This window comes from Pristis pectinata, chromosome 13 (assembly GCF_009764475.1).
Source record: "Pristis pectinata isolate sPriPec2 chromosome 13, sPriPec2.1.pri, whole genome shotgun sequence".
NCBI classification, from domain to species: Eukaryota; Metazoa; Chordata; class Chondrichthyes; order Rhinopristiformes; family Pristidae; genus Pristis; species Pristis pectinata.
In genome coordinates, this window is record NC_067417.1 from 33,503,719 (window position 1) to 33,530,224 (window position 26,506).

The window sequence follows — 26,506 nt, forward strand, 5'->3', positions numbered from 1 at the left end:
AATTATTCTATTGGGATGGAACTTAAGGCATTAGCTAGGAACATTCATTAATGCAATATTTCTCATTTTGATATTTTACAGTAATGGCTCCAGGTTGCATTAGAGATTTTGACTATCCCACTGTGGCCATTAGTTAAAAAAGAGATATTCACTTGGTGTATTTAGTTTTGTGAGACTGCTTCAAGCAATTGTGTGTTATTGAATTTTTTTCAAGAGTACCAGAATATTATAAAATTTGACACCTTCAAAGTTGTGGGATAAATTTGGATTGGAGAACACAAAATCACATCACAAACCTATTTAAATTACCTCTCCCTTGTGGTTTTGTCTCGGTAACTAGAAAATTATCCCTAGAGATGGGTTTTGGATCCTTTGGCATTCATCACACTTCCTTATTTATTTTGCTGACTTACACCAGCATTATTGCCTATCTTTTTAGAGTGGTTAGTATCTTTCAATTCTGTCTGAAGGGCATCTAGAATTTTAAAAACTTCTCTAACAAAAAGTCAAAAATCCCACTTGGCTTTTGATATAAATTGTTCTAAATTGTTTTTTTGTAATCAAGAGACTGGAATAAAAGTTTCAAAATGAATCAAACAGCTGAAATTTTAATTTTGTTGTATATGATACAAATAACCAAGTCAAACCTGAACTGAATTAATTTGCTGTATCATTTTTGCTAAGTAATCTCCAACTTATTCATATTTCAGAGTACCCATTGCCAACACTCTCAGCCAATGATTTTTACATGGGATGAGCATTTGACTTGGACAGCAAACAAAACCAAATGTATTCAGTATACAATCTGTTTAAAGATCAAAGGCATCAAACTATAGCAATTTCTCCTGGTAAAAACAGGGTAATTTATCCAGCAAAATGCAGAGTGAAGGACATTACATATAATTTACTTACATAAAATCAGTCTCAATCACTTACAGCAGTATGTTCACCAAATTTGATTGAAAGGGGAATTGCCCACTCAACTTAACTCTTACATTTTGTTCATACATTCACAATATGAGTGCCACAGGCAAAACCAGCATGTATTGCTCATTTCCAATGGTCCTCGAGAAGGCAGAGTACCTGGTATATTGCACTTTGATATAATTGAATGGTTTGTTTTCGAGTCTGACTCCCAGACACGAGAACATTTGTAGAGGCAGGGGTAGGCCAGCCAGCCCTTCGAACCTGCTCCACCATTCATCAAAATCATCTTCTACAGCAGTGCCATTTTCCCACACTATCCCCATACACCTTGATTCCATTAACATCCAGAAATCTATTGATCTCCATTTTGAAATAACTCAACAGCTAAGCATCCAAAATCCTCCAGTGCAGGGAAAGTTAAAGATTCATCATCCTCTAAATGTCTCCATTACTCAGTTAAAAATCACCTATACCTTTCTCTGAGACTCCAGGGTTCTGGATTCCTCAAACAGCAAAAACTTCCTGCCTCCATCCAGCGTTAGAGCCTTTAAGAATGTCGTAAGCTTCGCTGAGATTTCCTCTCATTATTCTAAATTTTAGAGAATGCAGGGCCAGCCTACGCAATCTCTCCTCATAAGGCAAGCCCCCAAGTCTGGTAGGAACTAACTGTATGTGTCAGGTCAGAGGCTGACTGGCATTGAAAGAATTTTAAGTCCTTGGACTTGGATCAGTTTCAGCTGAGTTGACATTTCAGAAGTATATTAAAAAATCACTGCTGGGTGTGAAGTGTACACAGAGTAGGATACATGTGTTGGTGAGCCAGATGGAAACACCAAGGAATTGATAATAGGAAGCAACCATGAGCTGCCAGACTTGGGGGCTTGCCAAATGAGGAGAGATTGAGTAGACTAGCCCTGTATTCTCTCCAGTTTAGAAGAATGAGAGGAAATCTCAGTGAAACTTACAAAATTGTTACAGACTCTAAAGGCTGGATGCAAGTAAGGAAGTGCTTCTGCAGTGGGGGTGCTGAGGGCAGTGCCTGCGGCAAAGTCCACTGAAAGCTGTCAAATTGGCTGAGCCCACACTGCACTGCAGCCCTTCCCTCTCCAGAGTTCGTCCACCCAGCCCAAACTCAACAAGACCCAACTATATGTGTTGGGTTTCATAAAACATTGTTGACCCTCAGGCTTGGGTTGGCTCATGTTTTGTTTTATACTGAGCAGACCTCCAGACTCTTTGCAGGGCACCAAAGCATTAACCACATTTCTGTGGGTCTGGAGTCAAACATAGGCCCAAATAGAGCAAAGGCAGATTTCCTTCCCTATAGGGCATTAATGAATCAGGTGGATTTTCACAAGGATCAGTTGGTTTCATGTTATTTAGTTAGTTTCATTTGTCTTGCAGTTGAGTTATTTAATTAACTGAACATAATTTCCACAGCTGTAAAATGGGATTTGAGCTTTTATTTAGTCTTGGGCTCTAGAATAAGCGTCCAATAACCTAATCACAATACCACAATAATTTGATACTTGTCATAAAAATTACTTTTTATTTCATATACAAGGACTTTCTTCTTCACCCTTAAAGTGGCACAGGTTCTGAGTTAACTGGACACTGTGGGAATAGATGATTTCAATATTCTTCCCTTACAGCTTCTGCAGGTGGTGAATGATGTTGATGTGCCATTTTACAGGTGCAGCCAGTTCAACTCAACCTATCCCTAGTGACCACTCTTCGTGTCTGAACTTCCATATTGAATGTCATTCAACTGTGAATGATTTTAATGATGAAGGTTCAAGTTGAAACTATTCAGCTGAAAGAAAGACGGCATCACAAACAACTTGATCCTATTACCTGCCAGTCTTCACCTCTATTTCTGTCAGAGGCCGCTCTTACTATTGATTCGGAGTTATGTCCCGTTTCTTTCCCTCCTCGACACGGAGCTCGTTCCAATTCACCTCCCATCTGCGATCTCTGAGCAATATCCGTATCTGTGGCTCTGACCTGACAGCATATATTGTTATTCCTACAGGATGCCCGCAGCAGTTATTTTGTATTTTCCAATGTTTTCTTGAAAATGGCTCAAAACAAGTTAAAAACCATGTACAAAACAAAAATCACCGAGGCCTTAGCTGATTATTATTTTTTTTAAAAAAACGCGGACTTAAAACGTTTATCCAACATAAATAAAAATGAAGAGTGGAGAAAAGGACCAAGAAGCTAGCTCTTGATTCAGAATGGACTCTGAAGTGGTCTTCTAATTGTTCTGTGGAAATGAACTTGCTTGCTACCTTGACTAAGTCCCCCTTATCTCCTAAAAGCTAATATTTATCCGGGCCATTTGTAAAGCACTCAGCCTTCTTTGGCAGCAGTGAGTCTCTTTGCTGACCTCCAGCCGGGGTTGATTGACGTGCAGCGAGCTCTGGAGCTTCGCCCCTGCCCGTCATCCCCAGGCCGCTGGCAGTCGCTTTCCTGCTTCTCCCTTCACCTCCCGCCCCTCCTCTCCTTCCCCGCCCCTCCTCGGCCTATCAGCGGCTCCGGGAGTCTCGGCTCGGCTCTTCCCCTGCCGCTCTCCGAGTAAAGTCGCCCCGGATTGGTCTCGCCGCGGGACGGCCATGATCGTCTGGAACGGCTGCGCCGGGCTTTTCCCCAAATTCCCTCCCGAAATTTCGCCACTCAAAGCAGCGGGAACACCCGCCGTGCCAACCCCCCCAAGCAAATACAACAACTAATTCTAATAAAGCAGCCGTGCCGGTACTGACCCCGAAAGCAGCCAGTGTCCAATCAGAAAACAAAAAAGAAATATGCAAATGAAATGTATCACGTTAGTCGGAGCGCTGAGGTCGACTCCGTACTAAACTTCGCAAATAATCATTCTTCATAAATACTTCCTTTAGAGCCGGCCTTTCCTCTGGTAAGTTCAGCTTCCAGCAACCAGCAAAAATGAGATCCCAAAGGGGGGGTGTTTCTTTTTCTTTCTGTCGTGGTTTAAGTGTTGTTTATATTTTGTTTTAGGGATTACAGTTGATGTGGGAGTGGGCCACTCTGGATAAGTGAAATGTAACTTCTATTGCCCACAACCTGTGAAAGCTGACAGCCTTGTTTTTTTTTGCTACCTCCTCCGGGCTGTTTCTGATGTAGCAAAAGGCCAATGGCGCAGCTCAGTGTCTGCGCGTTCGCTTTGGAATCCCGGCGGCGTCCTGTCAGCGCCGGGTTCCATCCCGGCGGCGTCCTGTCAGCGCCGGGTTCCATCCTGGCGCCGTTACATTGTGTTCGGAAAGTAGCGACGTGGAAACACGTGCGTGCGATTCGGGCTGGACTGGCAAAAACCAACGGGGAGCCAGCCCAGGGAGACAAACGGGAAATGGATGGAAGGAGGGAGGGGAAGCCACTGGGGCCCGCTTACTGTGCGGTCGTTTAAGAAGGAAGGAGGGGGGTGGGGGGGGGGAGGTGTTTTTTTTTGGGGGGGGGAGGGGAAGAGGAGAGAAGGCAAAGGAGGGAAGAGGATGTGCTTGCTCTTGCTCTGACCGGATGAGTCACGGCTCCATTGTACAGCAGCGCTCCACTGAGTCACTGGTGTCGCGCCGCCAGCTGCTTATCCGCTCAAGGAGGCGTCGAATGGCCAGGACGTGAAAATGTGCCCAGTGTTTTAAGATTTCAATAATCCAGTTTAACACCTGAGGGTTGATGTAATTTTGGTTCACGAAAAGAAATTTGTATGCCCACATAAAAGTATTTTATGTGCCCCCCGGCCCCTGTGTGTTATTTCCAGATTGCATCCGTTGAAACCAGAATTAGAGGTGTTCTGGTCCTAATATTTCTACTAAAGTTTGCTTTTATGCTTGTGTATAATTTTAAGGGTTGTGGCAATTCATCATCTCTATGTGTGGGGATGTCAGAGTAAAATCCTGCTTTATTTAATGATTTGGAAATTCCCAATGTGTGCTTCATTTAATTATGACTGGTAACAGAGTGTACGGAGGCTAAACTCTCAGAGGAGAGGATTAGCTTTGACAGTGGCAATGAACTAATTTGCTCAATTTTCTGTAAATAGGGCCTAATCTGTTGGATTTCCTATTCTCTTCCAGCCCTCACCTTTGTAGTGTTTGGGCTCATTTTAAATCTCCTTTTTATCAGCATCTTGAATATAATTTGGTACATGAGAGACCTGGTGTCCCAGTCAATGTTTATCTCCAACCAGTTTCACCAAGACAAACTATCTAGTCACATCAAAATAGTTCCTTGGTTCTGATGTACTTTGATATATGCAAGAGGATTTGAAATGTGTAATGTAAATAAAAGTTCCTACTTTAGCCTGGGCCTTACCACGTAAACAGTATGTGCCAATTTTGTTGTTTTTCAGTGAGTCAGTTTTAAAAGTCAGTGTTGGTGTGTAATATTTGTGTAGATCTCTCCATGTATGATTCTATTTTCCTTGCTGTGTTGCTGCATCAAATAACATTTCAGACCTTTCACATTTCAGTTCTGATATTGCAGTACACGGTGAAATTTTTGGTTTATACTTAGCACATTTTGTGATATGGTTTGTTCTGTGTATGTGCAAATATAACACTCAGAAACGTCTTGGTGTTTAGTTTTAAGATGTTTCTTAACTTTTTAACCATCTCCCATAAGAGCCATAAAAATGTGAGTTCAGAAAGGGGGTTGGAATCATCAGACCCATTATAACTCCTTGGAATTATTGTGGAAAAGTTTATGGTAATTATCACCATCTCACTTCCCTCTATTTTCCACCAAGAAGTAAATATCTTTCTAAAAGGGAAAGATATTAACTTCTCACTTTTCTGTGAGGCAAGCATGATAGTGATTGACTTTTAGAAACCTTTTGCTTCCTGTACCAAGAAGTCACGTGAAAACCTGTTATACACCAAATAACTCAGAATAGATTCCATACAGTTACTGTCTTGCCTCAGCACCTGATTTTTTTTTGTAACCAAAATACTGTCCTATATTTGACTAACTTCCACTTGTAGCTCAGTTACACTCCTAGATAGCATACAAGAGAACTTCCCACATGATCAACCTTCATGAATTACAATCGTATTTGTTTCTCTCTGTGGTTCTTATGTGATTGGGCACTCTTAAACATATGCCTTTCAGTATTGTATTATTTTAATGTCACCATTTCAGTCATATGTTTGCTCTTTTTACCAAAAATGATTCTTTTTTTTCTTCCTGTCTTCCACAATTTTCAGGCATTTTAAAGCCAACTCATCACTAAATAATTCTCCAGTTATACTCTTGGTAATATCTGACTTTTCACTTTCTTTGACAACTATAGTTTCAGCAGGTACTGTTGCATTCTGCACATGTCGTTTATCTCAAAATCAAGTTATGCATAAGAGCCTGCACAGTGAATATATTTGATGTCTCCTATTGCATTGTTAATTATACTTTTATTTAACCCAGGTTTGTGGCAGCAATAAATGTTGGGTGCTATTGTGCATTCAAAATCTAAATGAACCGTCAGGAATCTTGTTTGTATTAGTTGTGAAAATAGATTCTGGATAATCATAGCAGGTTTCAGATTTGCATTGAATGTTTGGAAAATATAGACTTGTAGGGTGTGGATTCTGGAAAAATAAACAAGTGATGTTGGCTATGTAGTTCATAAATCTTCTCAAGCTAAGTGAGTGAATTTTTTTTTTGAGTATCCAACACTTGATTCATGGGAGTACTATATCTACGAAGTTAGTTTGTGTGTCCCTACAAAGTCCATGTTGGGGGGGTACCTTTTTACTGTTTTCAGATGTTGATCATTTTGTGACTTTGGGAATGGTCAGAAGATCACAAGACAAGGGAGTAGAGGCAGGCCATTCGGCCCATCGAGTCTGCTCCAAGGAAAAGGGAAAAAAAGAAATGAGGAATTGGAGGAGGGGGGGGGGGGAGAGCAAAAAAAATATTCTAATCCCAATTTCTGGCCTTATCCCCATATCCTTTGATACCTCTACTATTTAGATATCTATCTATCTCTTCCTTGAACTGATCAGGCCTCCACTGCTGTACGTGGCAAGGAGTTCCACAAATTCACCACCCTCTGGCTAAAGAAATTTCTCCTCATCTCTGTTTTGAAACTGTACCCTCTAATTCTAAGATTGTGGCCTCTGGTCCTGGACTCACCCACCAAGGCAAACAGCCTAGCCACATCTACTCTGTCCTTTCCTATCAACATTTTAAATGTCGCTATGAGGTCCCCTCTCATTCTTCTGTACTCCAGTGAGTACAGTCCAAGAGCCGACAAACGCTCATCATACCTAAGCCCTTTCATTCCTGGAATCATCCTCGTAAATCTCCTCTGAACCCTCTCCAACGTCAGCACATCCTTCCCAAGATGTGGGGCCCAAAACTGCGCACAATATTCCAAATGAGGCCTCACTAGTGCCCCATAGAGCCTCATCAACACTTCCTTACTTTTATACACTATACCTCTCGAAATGAATGCCAACATAGCATTCGCTTTCTTTACCACCGATCTGACTTGGTGGTTAACCTTTAAGGTATCCTGCACGAGTACCCCCAAGGCCCTTTGTACTTCCGTACTTTGAATTTTCTCTCCTTCTAGATAATAATCTGCCTGCTTATTTCTGTTTCCAAAGTGTACAAATGCACATTTCTCAACATTGAATCTCATCTGCCATTTCCTTGCCCATTCTCCTAAACTGTCTAGGTCTCTCTGCAACCTTCCTATCTCCTCAATACTCCCTACTCCTCCACCTATCTTGGTGTCATCCGCAAACTTAGCCACGAAACCATTTATTCCATCATCCAAATTGTTAATGTACAAGGTAAAAATAAGCGGCCCCAACACCAACCCCTGTGGAACACCACTAGTAACCGGTAGCCAACCAGAACAAGATCCTTTTATTTCCACCCTTTGCTTCCTGCCAACCAGCCAATGCTCCACCCATTCTGTTATCCTACCCGTAACTCCATGACCTCTCATCTTATCAGTCTCTTATGAGGCACCTTATCGAAGGCCTTTTGAAAGTCTAAATACACAACATCTACCGCCTCTCCTTAATCCACCCTACCTGTGATTTCTTCAAAAAACTCCAATAGGTTGGTCAGGCAGGATCTTCCCTTCACAAAACCATGTTGGCTAGGACCTATCTTGCCTTGCACCTCTCGGTATTCCGTAACCCCATCCTTCAGGATAGATTCCAATAACTTTCCCACCACTGATGTCAGACTAATAGGTCTGTAATTTCCTTTATGCTGCCTCCCTCCTTTCTTATACAACGGAACTACATTTGCAACCCTCCAGTCCTCCGGAACCATGCCGGAATTTATCGATTCCTGGAAAATTATCACCAATGCCTCCGCTATCTCTAAAGCCACCTCCTTCAGAACCCGCGGATGCACCTCATCAGGTCCAGGAGACTTATCAGTCTTTAGCCCATTTAGTTTTCCTAGCACCTTCTCTCTAGTAATCTTAACCGAACTTGGTTCCATTTCGTGAGACTCCTGACTAACCGGCACATTGCTGATGTCCTCCACGGTGAAGACCGATGCAAAATATTCATTCAATTCCTCTGCCATCTCTCTATCATCCATTATAATATCTCCTGCACCGTTATCAATTGGTCCTATATCAACCCGTGTCTCTCTTTTACTCCTTATATATTTTAAAAAAACTCTTAGTATCCTTTCGAATGTTATCCGCCAACTTCCTTTCATAATTCATCTTTTCTTTCCTAATGACCTTCTTAGTTTCTCTCTGCAGGTTTTTAAAAGCTTCCCAGTCTTCTGTTTTCCCACTAATTTTTGCTTCTTTGTACGCCACCCCTTTTGCTTTTATTTTAGCCTTCACCTCTCTCGTTATCCACATTTGTGCCTTTTTTCCATTCAAAACCTTTTTTCTTGGAATATATCTATCCTGCATTTTCCTTATTTCCTGTAGAAATTCCTTCCATTTCTCCTCCGCTGTCCCTCCAGCTAGCTTACTCTTCCAATCAATTTGGGCCAACTCTTCTCTCATACCATTGTAATTTCCTTTGTTCCACTGAAATATCGATACACCAGTTATCAGCTTCTCCTTCTCAAACTTGAAACTGAACTCAATCATATTGTGATCACTAGTTCCCAGTGGTCCATCGAGGTTTGGGAGAACGAATCTTGAAATTGTATATTTTGAAGTTGCGAACATTATGTTGAACTGATATTAAATTAATCAGCAGTGTTGACAGAAACAGTGGCACTATTGGGTATGAGATAGCTAGCAGTAGAAAGCATGGGAAGGATAAACAAAGATTTTTGTAGTAACTTCTGGGAGTTCAAAAGCACTTGCCATTAATACATCAAGTTCATCTGTTGCAACATTAGTTCACCAATTTGCATTTAGATTGTCCATCTCAGAGTTTAAAGCAAATAAATAAGAATGTTACAAATCTCAAGTTTAATCTTACCAATTTCTCTTGATTTGTATTTCTCCCTCAACGGAGTTTGTTTGACTTGCTGAGTATTTCCAGTATTTTCCCTTTTTGTCTCTTGATTCATGCACAGTTTTTTTAGATTGGAAATTGCTCATCTCACTCACTTTTTATGAAAAGCAAGAGAGGGAAATTACCGAGCTGTCAACTTGACATCTAATGTTGAGAAATTACTGGTGTCTATAGTAAACATTAGAGTGACTGAACGTCTTGGAAAATTTTCAGCTGATCAGAGTAAACCAACATGGTTTGTAAATGGTAGGTCATGCCTGATAGGCCTGACGAAACATGCTAAAGACCATATAAGCAGTGGAAAGGGCATTGTCGGTGTATATTATTCATATGTTCTTAAAGTATAGAAGTTGAAAGAAGTCTCTTAACTGATCATTGGCTAAATTTTGAAGTTGTTGAATTGATGACAGGTTATTGACTGGTTCAGCAATTGGCTGAGCAACAGGTGAGATAGTATAGGGATAATTGGGCAATCTAATTGACGGGCATGATGGATAGGAAGGCACATATCCAAGTTTAATGATAAAGATGGGCACTGTGAGTAAACTACATCAGAGCATGGAATTAAGAAGAGGTAGTAGATTCTGAATGAGCAAAACTATGGCAAATGGATTAGACTATTGGCAAAGGTGGTTTGAACTCAAAGAATGGACGGAGTTACTTTCTCAGTGCTGAAAACCTGAAAGCAGTGACAGTCAAGAGGCTTGGGTGATGACACTCACAGATCTTTAACATGTAGAATAAATTGTAAAGATTTAAAATTTTTAAGATTGACTTCAATGTAGGCTTTACACAGCCATAGAATACCTTGTACTCTTGTCTACATCTAAAGGTAGAACTCCATCAGCCTTTAGATGCAGACAGGAGTACAAGGCTGATGGTGTTCTGCCTTTAGATGTAGACAAGAGTACAAGAAGGTCAAGGTATTCTATGGCTCTGGAAAGCCCACACTGAGGTCGATCTTAAAATACTGAATATGTTGTGGGTCACACACCATAGGAAGGAGGGAGAATTGAAATGAAGTCACAAGAGAATGTCTGCACTTCAAGAGATAAATAATGAGAAGAGATCATTCAGACTGGCATTCTACTCGATAGATTTCAATAGGTTAAGGGTGATTTGATGAACATTTTTGAAATGTTAAGAGAAATTAATAACTGGCAGTGTATGTCACTTACTCGGCAGTGTATGTCACTTACTCGGCAGTAACCTGCTCAGTGATGTCCAGGTTGGGTTTCACCAGGACTGCTCAGCTCTGGACCTTCTCACAGCCTTGGGTCCAAACATGGACCTAAGAACTGAATTTCCAGAGGTGACATCAGAGAGCTGAGGTAAAATGCATGTCAAGGGAAAGCTCTCCAGTGTCATGCTTCATGAAAATTAAAATGCTGGAGGTTTATTCGCTCAGCCCCAGGATATTGTTGTAGGAGTTCTTTGGGACAGTGTCCTCTGCTGTCAATCTTTGTCTGCTTTATCAATAATTGTCCTTGCATTATCATGTCAAAAGTGGGATGTTAGTTGATGATAGTACAATGTTCAATTTCCTTCATAACTCTTCAGCAAGTGTAGATTATAGGTAGGCATGGGCTGGTAAGAAGCAAATAAACATTTCATGCCATAAGAATGCAAGGCAATGATTACTTCCAAAAGGAGAGAGTCTAATCATCCACACAACACTCAGTGTAATCATTGTTCAATATCCCCCAACCACCACTTTCATCATCCTGAAGATTGTTACTGAGCTGAATCTCACTCTTACAAATACTATTATAGGAGGAAGTCTGTGGATGGTTAATCCTGGGGCAAATAACTCCCTTAATAACATACCAAATCCTTTCCACCATCTAAAAGGGATTAGTCATAGCATGATGGAACATGCTGAATTTGCCTGGATGAGTGCAGCTTCAATCATGCCCCAGAATCTCAATCCAATGCAGGGCAAAACAGCCCACTGATTGGCACCCTAACCACCACCCTAAATATTCATTCACTCCACCACTGGCGCTCTGTGGCTGCAGTGTGTACCATTTACAAATTGTACTGCAGTTATTTACCAAGGCCACTCTAACAGCACGTCTCAAACGTACACCCTGAATCACCAAGAAGAGTATGGGCCTTGAGCAGACAGGAACATAACCATTTGCAGGTTCCCCTCCTGGTTACACATGGAATCCTGGAAATCCCTATCCAACAGCATTGAGAGACCCCTTCACCAAAAGGACTGCAGCATTTGAAGAAGGTGGCTCTTCACACCACCTCTGGGGATGGGAAATGAATGCTGGCCTGACCACTGATGCCCACAACCTAAAAATAATTTTTTACTTGTCCTAGAAGTCTTTATTCGACTGGTCAGGGAGTCCAGGCTTAATTTCCTGGGAGGGCCAAATTTACAACACAAGCAATTTTTTTATTATTATGTTAAGTGTACGTAACTGGGTACTAATGTTGTAGTATTTCCATCTTCACTTGCTGAATTTCTGGTGCTCCTTTTCACCCTGGTAACCTGTGGCCATCACCATTATAGTACAGCACAGACCTATACCCAAAAAGAAAATTTCATCATCCTGGCCCTACTAGCACAGGACACCAGTCTGCTGCTGGATACAGATCTGGATCTGGACTTGGATCCCAGAAGATCAGCACAGAACTAATTGCTTCAGGATATCATCCCTTGGGGCCCAGGTCTCAGGCCTGGTGTTGGAGAGCCCTCGGAACAGGCAGACAGGGGAAGGGGTAGTCAAATCCTTGGGTCTTCAGCTGCATCCTGCACAGTTCTAGTCCTTCTTTCCGCATGCTGCCACTGAAGATGTCGTGAACTGCTCCTTCTGGGAAAATCTATGGAGGGGAAGTTACTTTAGCAAACAGACAGGGATGAGAATTGGGGCTGCAAGAACAGTGAGTTCAAATCAGATGTACCCATGCCGGCTGATCATGTGTCATGCTTTCTCGGAATAAATTCATTGACTGATTCCAGACCAGATAGTGTGACATCAGAGGGAAAATTATTGGAAATAAATTGGAAAAAAGTTGATGGAAAAAAAATCATCTGAAATGGTCCATAAATCGGGGAATTCAGCATGGATTTGTTAAGGGAAGGTCGTTACTGTCTTTTGAGGATGAATCAAAGGGAGTTGATGAGGGTATTTTATACTCTGTGTTTGACACTTTCTCCTTTTGAGGCACGTGTCCAGCTCTCTTTCGAAGGTCTGTTTAGATTCTACACTTGCCACATGTTTCTGTAATCAGTTCCAGAAGGCTCATAATTCTTTGTGAAAAGAACTGCTACATAAGAATGTAAGCATTTTTTTGAGAAAGGAACATGACCAGGCCAAGCTCCCCAAGAGTTTGTTCCACTGTTCAAGATCATGGCTGATCCTCTATCTCAAGTCCCACATAACCTTGATTCTGACTTGAGATCATAAATCTCCACTTTGAATTATCTTAGTTTCTGAGCAACCACAGACTTCTGGATAGAACATTTCAAAGATATACAATTCTAAGTGAAGACATCTCTCCTCATCTCAGGCCTAAATGGCTCTTTTTATCCTGATGCAATATCCTCCCCCCCTTATTCTAGCCTCTGCAGCCAGCAAAATGGCTTTCCAGCATCCATCTGTCCATCATTCTCAGAATCTGGTTCTGGTTCAGTGAAATTGCTCCTCGTTTTTCTAAACTCCAGTATTTACTAAGCTTCCATAATTTCTCATAGGGCAAATCCCATCATCCCTAGTTCATGTATGCTGCACTGATTCCAAGGCAACTACATCCTGTTACTGAAGCCTACACTGCACACTGTACTCCAGCTGTTGTCTTCTAAACCACATACACATGCTGCAAGACGTTACTCTTGTACTTCAATCCCCTTGCAAAAAGGGCAATTAATTGTAATTACTTGTTCTCCTTGCATGTTTACTTTGGCTGTCATGTACTGGGACACCCAGGTTCACCTGAACAGCAAGATTTGCTTACTAGCAAAATGAATAACCTCACAATTCCCCTTATCTTTCTCTGTTTTCCCTTCAAACTTTTCTATGGATAATATTCTCTAATTTTGACCCCATTCTCCCAGCCCCTTCTATCTCACTTCACTTCCTCCATTAACATAAAGCAACTGTACCACCTTGAGCTTTATTCGTGTATTAAGGTTGCTTCAACCTGTGGAGCTCATCATGATTAAAAATAAGCACTATGAATAGATGTTACTTTGTTTATCTTTGTTTCTTCTCTCCTGTCTTTGGGCTTAACTGGGCAAAATATTTAAAATATGATTCCACCAAATTCTGTCAGCCCAAGAATAATGTCCTATCAAAACAGTTTAGTTTTTCAAACCTGGTTATGCTCAGTGTCCAGAACTGAATATTTCTGAATAGTTTTAGTCATTGGAAAATTAGCCACAAGTTTCAGACATACTGAAAAATATGTTACAGTACTTGGTAGATTTGCAACATTAGTTTTGGTCCCTTAAATAGACTTTACCAAGAATCCTGCCAGTAATGTTATAACCATGAATGCCTTGAGCAGAAGGCTGCTTGTTTTGAATTTACTGCTTTATTAATGTGGTCCTGTTGGTGATGCACCCTCTCTTACTTCCACTTGGAGTTTATAAGTTATCAATTTTCAATCCAGTAATTTGTAGGTTTGGGTGAGTGAGCAGTGGAAGGAAGAACAGGTTAAGTTGAAAGTAGCAGATATTCCTTTTCGAATGTGTCCTGCACCCACTGTAAAGGTACACAGCCACTGAGTATATCTTATTGTTGTGAATTCCCAGCCTGAACTGCTTTATGACAACAAATGCTTTACCCCATCACCCCCTCCTTTGTATATGAAGTATTCTATTGTGTTATAATGGAATTGGCCTTTTCACTGCACAAGCATAAACAAACTATTTTATTCTTTTGTCTTCCTTATGCTGAAAGCATTTAAATCACAATTTTCTTGAAAACATACAGTATTGGAAATTAAGATTTAGAATCTGCAAATCAACTTTGTTTTAAAATGCTGTACTAAATGTGACCAAATTTTGCTGCTGTAGGATATTGGGGACCTGGATCTTTTCTGGGCCAATTGAAAAGTTCAAGTGGCCTTTAGTTAATGGTATCAAGGGAATAGGAATAAAGATGGCAAATAAACTTGAGCTAAGCCACAGTCTAATTAAATGAAGACTGAATGGTCATCTCCTGTACAGTTTTGCGACACTGGTGCATGACTGATTTGTTACAGTGAGAAAGGTGCAGGTTTTCATTTTGCTTGTTTTCATTATGCGTGCTTGCGCAGTAGGTGATCTTAGAAAATTATTTTGAACAGACATTGGAATTTATGATAATGTATAATCAGACCTTTGGAAGCCTGTAGTACTTAACCTTTATAGTCTTTGTGTAAATTGAGATAAATTAAATGGTACTTTTCACCCAAAATGTTACAGTAATCAATGACTGGAATTAAATTTCCATTAAACTTCCATCAAGATATTGAGAATATATCCAGTCAGGACTGTGATTGATGAACTACTGCACAAGCCAAGTTATAGATAGTGCATTGCAGAATTCAATGAAATATTGAAATCACTGCGTTGAATTAATAATTTTTAGATATACCCCGATCACTCCTGTTTATTCTTTTTTATTGTGTTTTGTGATTATTAACAATACTACATAGTTTAAGTAAGATTTATCCCCTTGTATCTGATAGCATGCAAGTTTATGCAGCACTGATGTCAGTTATTTGATGAAACTGACTTGTACTAGCCTTTATAATTAACACAAAGTTCCTTCCAGTTTATTTACCTCTTCATACCCACATCTTAATCCCTCTATCTCCATACATGCATCGACTATGTTGTTAAATTTGTCAATGGTATCAGCTTCATGTGCTAGTAAATTCCACACCATTAACGTACTCTGTTGAAAGACGTTACTCTTAACACTCTTTTGATCTGTTGGTTTCTATTCCTCTATTTATATTTCTTCGCTCTGGACTCAGTCATAAGTGTAAACAATTTCCCCCGTGTTCTTCCTACCAAACCCATTCATAATTATAAAGGGTTCCATCAGAACTTCAAGTCTTTACTCTGGAACTGAGAGGACTAACCTTGGACTTGTATATTCCATAGCTTGGGCCACAGAGAGTAGATATGGTGTTGCATGGTGGAGTGGGTAGATGGAAGAAAGTTATCACTGTGATTGAAGACTTGGAATGGCAGATACTTTGGCCACTACCACAGAAATTAAGGAACTACTTTTAGGAAATTTTAAAAATTCTGCTAAGTTACGAACAGTTGAAGAAAATAGCCAGAGAGCATTAACACAAAATTATCACAAGAATGAAAGAGGAAGTTAGACATTTTTCCCGCACTGTTGAAACTTGTAATGTTTTATTAAAGTTGGCAACTAAAATAGAATCAATAATATCAACCAGAAGGGATATTGAAATATACTCCTTTAAAATAAATAAAAGAAGACAAGGACATAAATAAATGGATGATGGGGAGAGGGTTGAGGTATGAAATTAGATAGCTCTATTGAAGTGGGCCAAATGCTTTCATCCTCTTTTCATATCTCTGTGACTATGAAATGGATGTATCATGCTCCATTGTTGTAAATATATGTACAGGTGTACTCAGCTGCATTTTCTGCTCTTCCACATCATAAGCTGATATTTTATTTGCAGTAAGTTTGGAAGCTAAGCTTTCATATCTTGCTGCACTAACCTGATGGTGACCTTTTGATTAGTTCACTTTCCTGTGATGAGTTATTAAATCCCTTGCATAATGTGGTTTTTCAGAAAAATTGTGATTGCATATAATTTTAACCACTTATTTATTGCACATCATGACCCATGTAACAGCATCCAACTTGAACTCATCAACAGTCATGTAAGTGAGAAGCTCTGTGACTAAGTCTTTTGTGTTGGTGTGTCCCAGCAGATTAATACCATTTTGTTGTTTCAATCAGTTGAAAAAAACCTAATTAAACTCATAAAACCAGTCAGCATGCAGGATAAACAAGGTGTGTGACAGGTGTCACCTCTGGAAAAATAACCACTGAGTGAATTGATCCTGCACAACATACCCGGTAACAAGCTGACATTTATTTTTCATTTACATTTCAATTGTTTATCCATCCAGTTAAATTGGTACTCAAACTGCACTAACTGCTACAGTAAAACTCTGAAAATCCGGTATCTGACTATTTGGAAATCTTGACGATTCACCAGCTCTCTCTGGTGAAAGAAAGGAATGAGGGAAATGGAACGGTGCAGCTGCCCCGATCCGATGCATTTTAAAAGGTACCATTAAGTACCCATCCGAGATGATGATTGCCACGCTCTCTGTTCACTGACTGGGGCCTGGTTTTCACACTCCCTCTCCAGGTCCCCTAATTCTGAGCTCCTTCTCTACTCGCTGGGTCCTAGTTCTTGCACTCCTCCACTATTTGCTGATCCCTGGCTCCCATCCTTTCTTTAAACTCACCTGGTTGTTGGCTGTGCTCCGTTGAAGCTTAACTGGTTCTATTTCCCATGCTTCCTTTAAACTTCGGCCTTGTTAGCCGAGCTCTCTTTAAACTTATGGTTCACTGGAAAATTTATTTTTTCTGTTATGTAACATTTCATGAGAAGGTGAATTAAATATGTAATAGAATAACATCCAGTTATTCTACTAGTTTGGCACAACCAAAGTAGCAGATTAAAGAAGTTTCAGTGTATTTCTTGGTGGCAATCATTTGTCACAAAATGGTAGAATATATTTCAAATTTTGTAAGTGTAGGTCATGTTCTCTATGTTATGCCAATTGTTATAAGACAAAGGCAGATTGAAATTGTTTTTGAAGCATTAGCTGAAAGAAGCTTTGCAAATCAATACTTCAGGTCTTTTGCTTTTGAGTCAGTATTCCGCCTTTCACTTGAGGTGCTGAAAGAACAGAGACAGCTTCCATTAATTTCATGTTGATTGGTTCACCAAGTGAGGTCAACCTGTTGACTGGTTTTCAAGGTCACAATAAATGACCCTGAATGTACTATGATTTGGCTCAAAGCTAGATCAAGTTTAACCTTTTGAAATTTGGCAAGTACTTGTAGTAATTTTGTGTAGCACTTCCTGGTAGCTGTACCGGCAGCTGCATTAAACTACGCTGCTGTCTGGAGTTCTACTTCCATGAAATACAGAAAAGGCTGACACAACATTTGGCATTGGTGCATTGGTGATCACCGCATTTCCGAGCTGCTAAAAATCTATTTTTCTGTACAGCGAGTTCTTAATGTTTGGGTCTTTTTGCAGCACAGCATTGCAATTGTTTTGCACCTTTTACTATTTATCAATAGGTACAACTAATTTAATGTATGTTACTAATTTCTAATAGTTCCTGGAGCTTGGAGTTTTTTTTCAGTGGTGAGAGATTGTAAGGTGTTGGTCTTAAGAGCCACCTGGGTATTACTGGAAGTTAGCATAAGTGCAATGCAAGCAAGAAGCAAGGCGTATGGTATGTTGGCCTTTATTGCAAGAGGATAAGAACATCAGAACGTAACAAACTGAAGCAGGAGAAGGCCATTTGGTCCATCATACCTGCTCTGCCGTTCAGTTTGAGTTCAAGAGTACAAACATTGTGCTGCAATTATATAGAGACCTGATGAGGCCACGTCTGCAAAATTGTGCACAGGTCTGGCCTCCCTATCTGAGGAAGGATACACCTGCAATAGGAGATATCTAGCAAAGATTCATCGGACTGATTCCTGGGTTTGTCGTATGAAGATAGATTAAGCAGATTGGGCCTGCAATCTCTTGAGTTGAGGAGAATAAGAGGTGACTTCATTGCAACTTAGAAAATTCTTAAAGGGTTTGACAAGGTAGATGTGTTGATGATATTTTCCCTAGCTGGCATTCTGGAACTGGGGGTCACTGTCTCAAGTTAAGGGGTCAGCTATTCAGGACAAAGATGAGAACAAATTTCTTCAGAGGGTAGTTAATTTTTGGGCTGTGGAAGCACTGAGTAAATTCAAGATAGTTTTTGAGAATCAAGGGATATGAAGTTAGTGCCGGAAAGTGAAGCTGAGATAATGGTCTTGATCTTTTTAGATGAGAGAGCAGACACAAGGGTTGAGTGCCATACTCCTGCTTCACTCTGTTAAATGCATTATTTCATTAAAACCAGTATGTTATTGAATGTAAACAACAATTATGTTTTTAAAATTGTAAAATATCCTGCAGTTTCTCACAGGAGAATTGCCAAATAAAATTTGATAGTGTTGTATAGAAATATTGGGACAGGCAACCAGTAAAAGATTTTTTACCTTAGAAAGGTCTGCAGGGGTGGATTCCAAAGTTTGGGATCTGAACTGCCAAAGACATAGCTGCAATAGGCAGAGTGAAGAAAGTCGAGGATACACAAGAGGCTGGAAGGGGCAAACATATTAAGGAAGGTGTAGCTCTGGAGTAATTTAGAAGCAAGTGGGGTGAGACCGTATTGGGATTTTCCAACTGAGATATTACTGGACCTGGACCTAGGAATAAGAAGTTGATGAGGCTTGGTGCAGGTTAAGATACAGGCACCAGAGTTTTGGTTGAGATGTTTATGAAAGGCGCATGATGGATGGATGGAATAGTGGTGGTATATTTGAAACTATGTTACAAAGGGAGTGATCGGGTTCAGTAGCAGATGGGCTGACGTAGGAATGGACACTGGCAATATTTGCAAAGGTGCTAATCTTGATGATGGGTCAGACGTCAGCCCAATAACACCATATGTTTGCCATTGTGTGTCGTTTGAATTTCAGTTGGCTACTTGTGCAGAAAAGCATTTGCTTCGGATGTTTTTTATGTTTTTCAAGAGTACAGTTCTGTAATCATTCCAGCAATACCAATGAATACATGAGGCAATGAAAAATGCCACCTGATTCGTGTTGTCCATTATCAATCTAGACTAGACATGAAATTGTTCAGTTCCATAAACTTGGCTTTAAAATTTATACTCCATGTCAAATCCATTCAGTTAATAACATGCCACTTCCTTCTGGGCTGTAAACTTAACACTGACCCAAGTAAAATTAAAGTCATGCACCACCACTTTTGTTTTGCAACCTGTAAACCAGGCAAACTTAAAAAATATGATTGTAAATCTATTCATGTCTTGCCTCTAGCATGCATCTGTAAAATTTCAGAGCACCAGAAGTATTGCATGAAAGCCAGCCATTTCCTGTTTTTCTAAGCTTCATACGTTTGTATTTACTGAAGGGGTGCGAGTATCCTCACAAGGTGGGTGTTTTACTCTCCATCCCTAGTCGCCAGTGTTTTGATGTGAGGTTGTAAAGGGAATTCAATAGAATTTTGAGAGCCTTGCCCTTCACCTCCAACAATACATTAAAATCCTTTCGGCATTGTTAGTGATTATACTCTCTGCCGACCAATTTAAATCTGGAGAAGACTAACCTTTGAGTTCTATGACATATTTACTCTGTGGTTTTAAGAACATATGAACATAGGAATGTATGAGCAGGAATAGGCCACTCGGCTCCTCAAGACTGCCTTACCATTCAATATGATCATGGCTGATCGGTCTCAGGCCTCATCTCTTCTTCTATGCCAGTTCAGCATAGCCCTCAATTTATTGATATTTCAAGAATTTATATCCCTCTTCAAATACATCCAGTAATTTGGCCTCCACAACTTTCTGTGGTAGAGAATTCCAGAGATTCACCACTGTCTGCGAGAGGAAGTTCCTGCAAACCTCAGTTTTAAGTGACTTCCTCCTGCTTGTAGTGGGACAAACCTCTGATCCCAGGAATTATCCAAAGGAATCTGTCTTGGACTACCTCCATTGCCAACGTATTCTTTCTTAAATAAGGAGACCAAAACTGCACAGTACTCCAGACTGGCCTCAGCATTACACTGTACAGTTCTAACAATATTTCCCTAATTCTAAACTCCAACCCTCTTGTAATAAAGGCCTCTTGCCATTTGGCTTCCTAACCACTTGTTGCACGTACCTGCAACCTGCTACAGATGTATGCAGAAGCAAACCTAAATCCCTCTATCTCTGTTCATCTGCAGTCTTTCTCCATTAATAGTCTGCCCTTAAGATTCCTTTTATCGAAGTGCATGACCTAACACTTTCCCACGTTAAATTCCATTTGCCAAGTTTTCACCTACTCGCTAAAACTATTTGTATCTTGTTGAGGAGTCTGAATATCCTCATTGCAACGTGCTCTCCCACCTATTTTTGTGTTATGGGATACCTTCCACTAGAGGTTATTAACATAAATAGTAAATAATTGAGGGCCAAGATATGATCCTTGGGGCACCTCTCTACTTGCATTCCTCCAGCCTCAAAAAAGACTGTTTATTTTGACTCTCTGCTTTCAATCCGATAACCAATCTTCAATCCAAATAAACACACTTCTTCCCCTGCTGCCCCATACCATGAGCTCTTATCTTGTGCACCAGCTTTTTTGTGGCACCTTGTCAAAAGTCTGGTGAATATGATTTCAATAATTGTTACCAAACTGACCCTCAGCCAATCAGAGTGAAATACAAGTAGAACATTTGAATACTTTTGTAACTTCAGATACCTTAATAGTAGTTCTGTTACCCATTTACTGCACCGGTCGTATTCAGAAACTTTGCTTACCAGGTGAAGAGCATGGTGCATATGAATTTTCTGATCTTTCCATGAGCAGTTGTTTCCATTTATTAACTGAAGCTGTATGAAAAGGAGATCCTATGGGAATTTTCTTTATGGTCTAGTTGGCCTGGTTTCAAATGACATACGGTAGTTATGGAATGTGCAGTAACTTTAATACATAATGTGATATACCTGAGGACTTCCAGCAAAAGATTCTTTTGGAGGCAATTGCTGTGCAGGTGTTAGAGTTTGAAGTTTTGAAGTGCATCGTTATTAGAAATCAATAATCCAATAGCATATTGGAATAATCCATGTTGTTGAACAGTATTCTTTCTTTCCTTGTATTTTTTTAATGGAAATCCATTGAATGAAATCTAAACTGTTTCTCCTTCCACAGATTGGTATTAGTTTATTATTATCACATTTACCGAGATACTGTGAAAAGCTTTTGTTTTGCGTGCCATCCAGACAGATCATGCCATTCATAATTACATCAAGGTAGTAAAAAGAAAACAAAATGCAGAATGTGGTGTTGCCTTTACAGAGAAAGTGCAGTGTAGGTAGACAGCTAAAGTGCAAGGGCCACGACGGGGTAGACTGGGAGATCAAGAGCTCAAGAGTTCATCTTTTAGCATATGAAATATGTACTGCCAAGTATTTCCAGCACCTTCTGGTATGTTACTTAAGCCTATCTCAATCACGTCTGTTGACTCCCAACATATGTAAATACAGAGCATAAAAAAAGAGAAACAGAGGACTGCAGATGCTGGAATCTAGATGAAAAACACAATGATGCTGGAGGAACTCAGCAGGCCAGGCAGCATCCGTGGAGAAAAGCAGGCTGCCAACATTTCGGGTCAGGACCCTTCCTCAGGACTGAAGATAGGAAAAGGGGAAGCCCAATATATAGGAGGGAAAAGCAGAGCATTGATAGGTGGACAATAGTGGGGAGATGGGGTGGGCACAAGGTGGCGATAGGTAGATGCAGGTAAGAGATAGTGATAGGCAGGTGTGGGGGAGGAGGAGAGAGCAGATCCACCAGGGGATGGGTCAAAGGTAAGGAGAGAAAAAAAGGGAGGTGGAAAAAAGAGAGAGAGGCTAGGAAAAGACAGAACAGAAGAGGCGTGGTGGGGGGAGGGGGAGTGGTGTGGGAATTACTTAAAGTGGGAGAATTCAATGGTCACGCCGTTAGGCTGCAAGATTCCAGTTTGCGCCTGGACTTCTCCTGGCAGTGGAGGAGGCCGAGGACTGACATATCTGTGATAGTGTGGGAGGGGGAGTTGAAGTGACTGGCAACAGGGAGATGCAGATCTTTTGTCCACCCATCACTGCTCTGCTTTTCCCTCCTATATATTGGGCTTCCGCTTCTCCTATCTTCAGTCCCAGGGAAGGGTCCTGACCCGAAACATTGACTGCCTGCATTTGTCCACAGATGCTGCCTGGCCTGCTGAGTTCCTCCAGCATCATAGTGTTTTTCATAACGAAATAAAATAAGTTGGAAGAAGAAATATTGGACAGTGGTGGTGTCACCATTGTGGAGTCTTGTGTATGATTCAGTCCCTAATATAACAGGTAATAGTTAGCTGGGCTAGCTTGTCAATGCAGGTATTAATGGACAAACAGTAGGAACTATTCAAAGATGTATTTTGCATGAAACAAAATCAGTACACACCCCTAAAAGATAAAAAGCCCCCCTCTCCTCCCTGCCAGCATTAGGACAGGGTTTTTCCTTCACTCACCTTCCTCCCCACCACTCTTCATATTCAACAGATCATTCTTCATAATTACCACCATCTCCTTCCCTTTTCAGCATTTCGAACGGACTGTTCCCTGTCCAAAGCCCTGGTTCGCTCATCCACCTCCACCAACCATTCTTCCTGCAACAGATAAAACACTTATTTGTTTCATGCTTTTCCTTCCCACCGTCCAGGAACGCAAACAGTCAACTCAGGTGAAGCAGCAATTCACTGGTACTTTCCAATCTAGGGTAATGCATTTGATGCTCATAATGTGGTCTTCTCTAGATTGGAGATACAAAATGCAGAACGAATGACTGTTTTGCAAAACATCTCCATTCAGAAATAAGGATGGCCTTGAGCTTCCACGTTAGTTAGTTTAAGTCCTACTTTTCTCCAACCTACTTAAGTCTACATGGTCCAATTCTTTCAACTCCATGTGGCTGTACCTTCCTGTTTCAATTTGCTTTTTTTTCTCTCTTTTGTCTAAAACTGTCAGTTTTTAAAGTAATTGTTATTTTGACAACTTTGGTCTGCACCCTATTACAGATGTTCTGTCTGTTCTCCCCACCCCCGTCCCTCTTTGCAACTTGCTGCCTCGCTTTTCCAGTTCTGATGAAAGTTGCTTGACCTGATGTGTTGAATCTGTTTCACTCCCCACTGATGCTCTTGACCTGCTGAATGCTTCCTGCACTTTCTGTGTATGCCTCTAAATTTAACCAGTTATAATGTAAAGACTAATTGATTAAACTTCAGAACAGAATCCCTGAATTAAAGTGCGATTGCAAAAAGTGAGGCATATTGCAATGTACTTAAATCAAGGTTATAAACTTGATAATTACACTTTAAAACATACTCAGAGACCAAAAAATATGTAGATTTATAGAAATCACGGGTCTGTCGAACTGTTTTCTTAAAAAAAAGTACTGTGACCCATTATGTGTGTGTGTTTGTTGGCAGCTGTAAAGAGCTATTTTCCAGCATATGGCGATGTGTTGGAATGTTTGCTATACAGTCATCTGTGATCCTACTGTTACTGTTGCTTAACTCTGTGCTGTCAGTCTAGCAGTCAGTGTTGAATTCTGATGCCATGTATGAAGTCTGGTTCTGGACGTTTTGCAGTTGAACATTCTGGGATTAAGTGCTATCTCTGATCAGTGTGAAAGTTGCTGAGCCCTGCCACCTCTCTGCACCTTTTTTGGTTGCTGCTGAACTGATCCCTTGGAGAAGGTCATAAGGCAATAAATGAGTTGAGAACACAGGGCAGAGAACAGTGTGAGAAAACATAACGTCAATCCTAGGCCAGATATTTCTGTATGACGCACAGGAGGCTACTTCAACCTTCGTATCTAAGCCAGCTATCAGTACACCATCAATACTGTAACCCAATTTATTTCCCTGTAATTTGTTCTATCTTGCACACCCATCAACTCCACCTGATTCTCCTGCCAGCTGCAAACACTAAGGGGCAATACATGTTAACAAATTAATGTACCAATGTGTCTTTGGGATGTGGGAGGAAACTGGAGCACTTGGGGAAACCTATGCAGTCACAGGAAGAATGTGCAGACTCCACACAGAGAGCATCCGGGGTCAGAATCAAACCCGTGTCCCTGAAGCTGTGCAGTAGTAGCTGTAACTGCTATGCACTCTGCCACCAACCCAATAATAAGTTCATTGGTTCAGTTGTGTAGCACTTAATTTGCTGGACCATCAGTCAGAGATCTAAATTTTTGATCCAGTCATCTGACTTCAAATCCTACCATGATACCTAGGGAATTTTAAATTTGAATAATGAAATAAAAATCTGGAATTAAAGCTGATTACCATGAGACTACTGGATTGTTGGAAAAATCTCATCCGTTCACTATAATCCTTCAAAGAGGGCAGTCTATCATCCTTGCCTGATCTGGCCTTTGTGTGATTCCTGACCCACCAACCTGGTTGATTCTTAATTGCCTCATCAGTTCAGGAGCAGCTAGGAATGGTCAACAAATTGCTGGCATTACCAGTGAGATCCACATCCCTTGATTGAATACATTGTCTGGAATGAGCATTGAAGTGAAGAGGCTCGCCACTGACAAGAGAGCTTGTCACAATGATTAAGTGATTTCTAGCACAGACCTTCCCTTTTCCAGTGTCAGTTGCTGTCGGGTAACATTTCAATGATGCACAGCAACTGTGATAACATCAAGCTGACTGAGTAGCAAATTGGACTGGGAAACATTCACAGCTAACGAGGGAGTAAAAATAACACTGTTTAGCTCATATTTTATACATTTTACAGAGCATATGATAAAGACTGGAACTAACAAAAGGGATTGAATTAGAAGCTGAAGTGTCATAAACTTAAAAATAACAATTAAAAATTACAACTTGAATATTTTGGTAAAACCTATCAGGGGAATTGCAATCCACATGAAATTACTTTCTTAGGGCCACAGAGCTTGCTGAGAGTCATTTTAGTTCAGTGCACTCTTAGACTTTGCACAACAATTTGAAACATTTTCAGGGAACTTTATGTGAAATCTTTATCAATTTATTGATTTCCTTTGATTTTTTGGAGGAGTGTTGAATTGCTGACAGCAGTTTTGAATGTTCCTGTTAAACTACACTTCTAGAAATCACTAAGATGTTGTCAGTTAATGACAAATGTTGCGATTTCAACATGAGAACAAATGCAAAATCTGGGCCTAATTTATTTTTCCTTCATTTCCTTGACTTCGTTAAACTCTTGAATAAATCTGAACTGTTCACTTTCGCTGCTTTTGCTGGAAGAAGAATGTTGATCGATGAAATGCAAAGTGATTACTCACTCTGTCCTGAATTGTCCTATTGATAGGTTTAAATGATTAGCCCCTTTTCTAGTCTCTTGGCACTTCTTGAGGTGGTGCTGTGGAATTGCCTCCTCTTGAGTAGCCCAATTTGTCACCTGTCAGCCTCAGTGCAAAAAGGCCTCAAATTCTCAGTTTTAGAGCAATGAGACCCTTTGATGCAAGGGGTCAGTCCTGTAGTTTAAATGAGTACCTTGTAACTGGGTATCTAAAGCAAACACTCTGGACACCTGAGTAGTACAATTTCGTATTTTGCTTTATTTATGGCCACTGCGCTCTTTAGCAATATGTGCTACACTTGTGATCTCCCTGAATCTCATTCCATGCCTCCTTTTAATTACTACTCTTAATATTTCCTGGAAAGATGTGACACTTTTCCTTTCAGTGTATCTCATGTTATATATGATTTAGAGAATCTTCTGACTGGTTTGCAGTCAGTTTCTGAATACAAATGGTGAAACTAAATAAGGAATGAATGGTGGGTCTCCCAAATGGATATGTGAACCCTCTGCTCAGCACACCTTTCTCTTTTACCTCCCTGACCTGGGCCCTTCTATCCAGATGTCACTCCCCAAACAGAATGCTTGCTTTCCTTCAGCCAGTTTTTTTTTATTCACAACTGGGTTTCACCTCAGGTTCTCTCTGCCTTCAGGTTCCAGACTGCTAAACGGGATTGCACAGGCACTTGTTGTTATGCTGCCGCCAGTACTCTGGAACCAGTCCCAGAATTTAAACATCGTGTATTTTGAGAGTACTGTCAATTACATTTAAAAAAAATGATCTGAGCATTGAAAACCTGGTATAAAATTCCCCTGGCTTTGCATCATTTCTCACCTGACTGGGCATGAATGTAACTGAACCATTTGCCTGCAGACTAAATGTAGTAAGCTGTTAGGTGTGCCTGCTGATATCTACATTGAACTAGCTTGGATTTATTTC

General features: G+C 40.5%; 1 protein-coding gene across 4 annotated transcripts in view; it reads left to right on the plus strand.

Annotated features, from left to right (window-relative positions):
- Nucleotides 1-3,629: 3,629 nt before the first annotated feature.
- chd9 (chromodomain helicase DNA binding protein 9) overlaps nt 3,630-26,506 on the plus strand; it is a 210,421-nt gene continuing 187,544 nt past the window's right edge. For all 4 annotated transcript variants that reach the window (XM_052028372.1, XM_052028375.1, XM_052028373.1 and 1 more), the window contains exon 1: nt 3,630-3,841. The gene's annotated coding sequence lies outside the window, so the exon portion shown is untranslated. The remainder of the gene's footprint in view (nt 3,842-26,506) is intronic.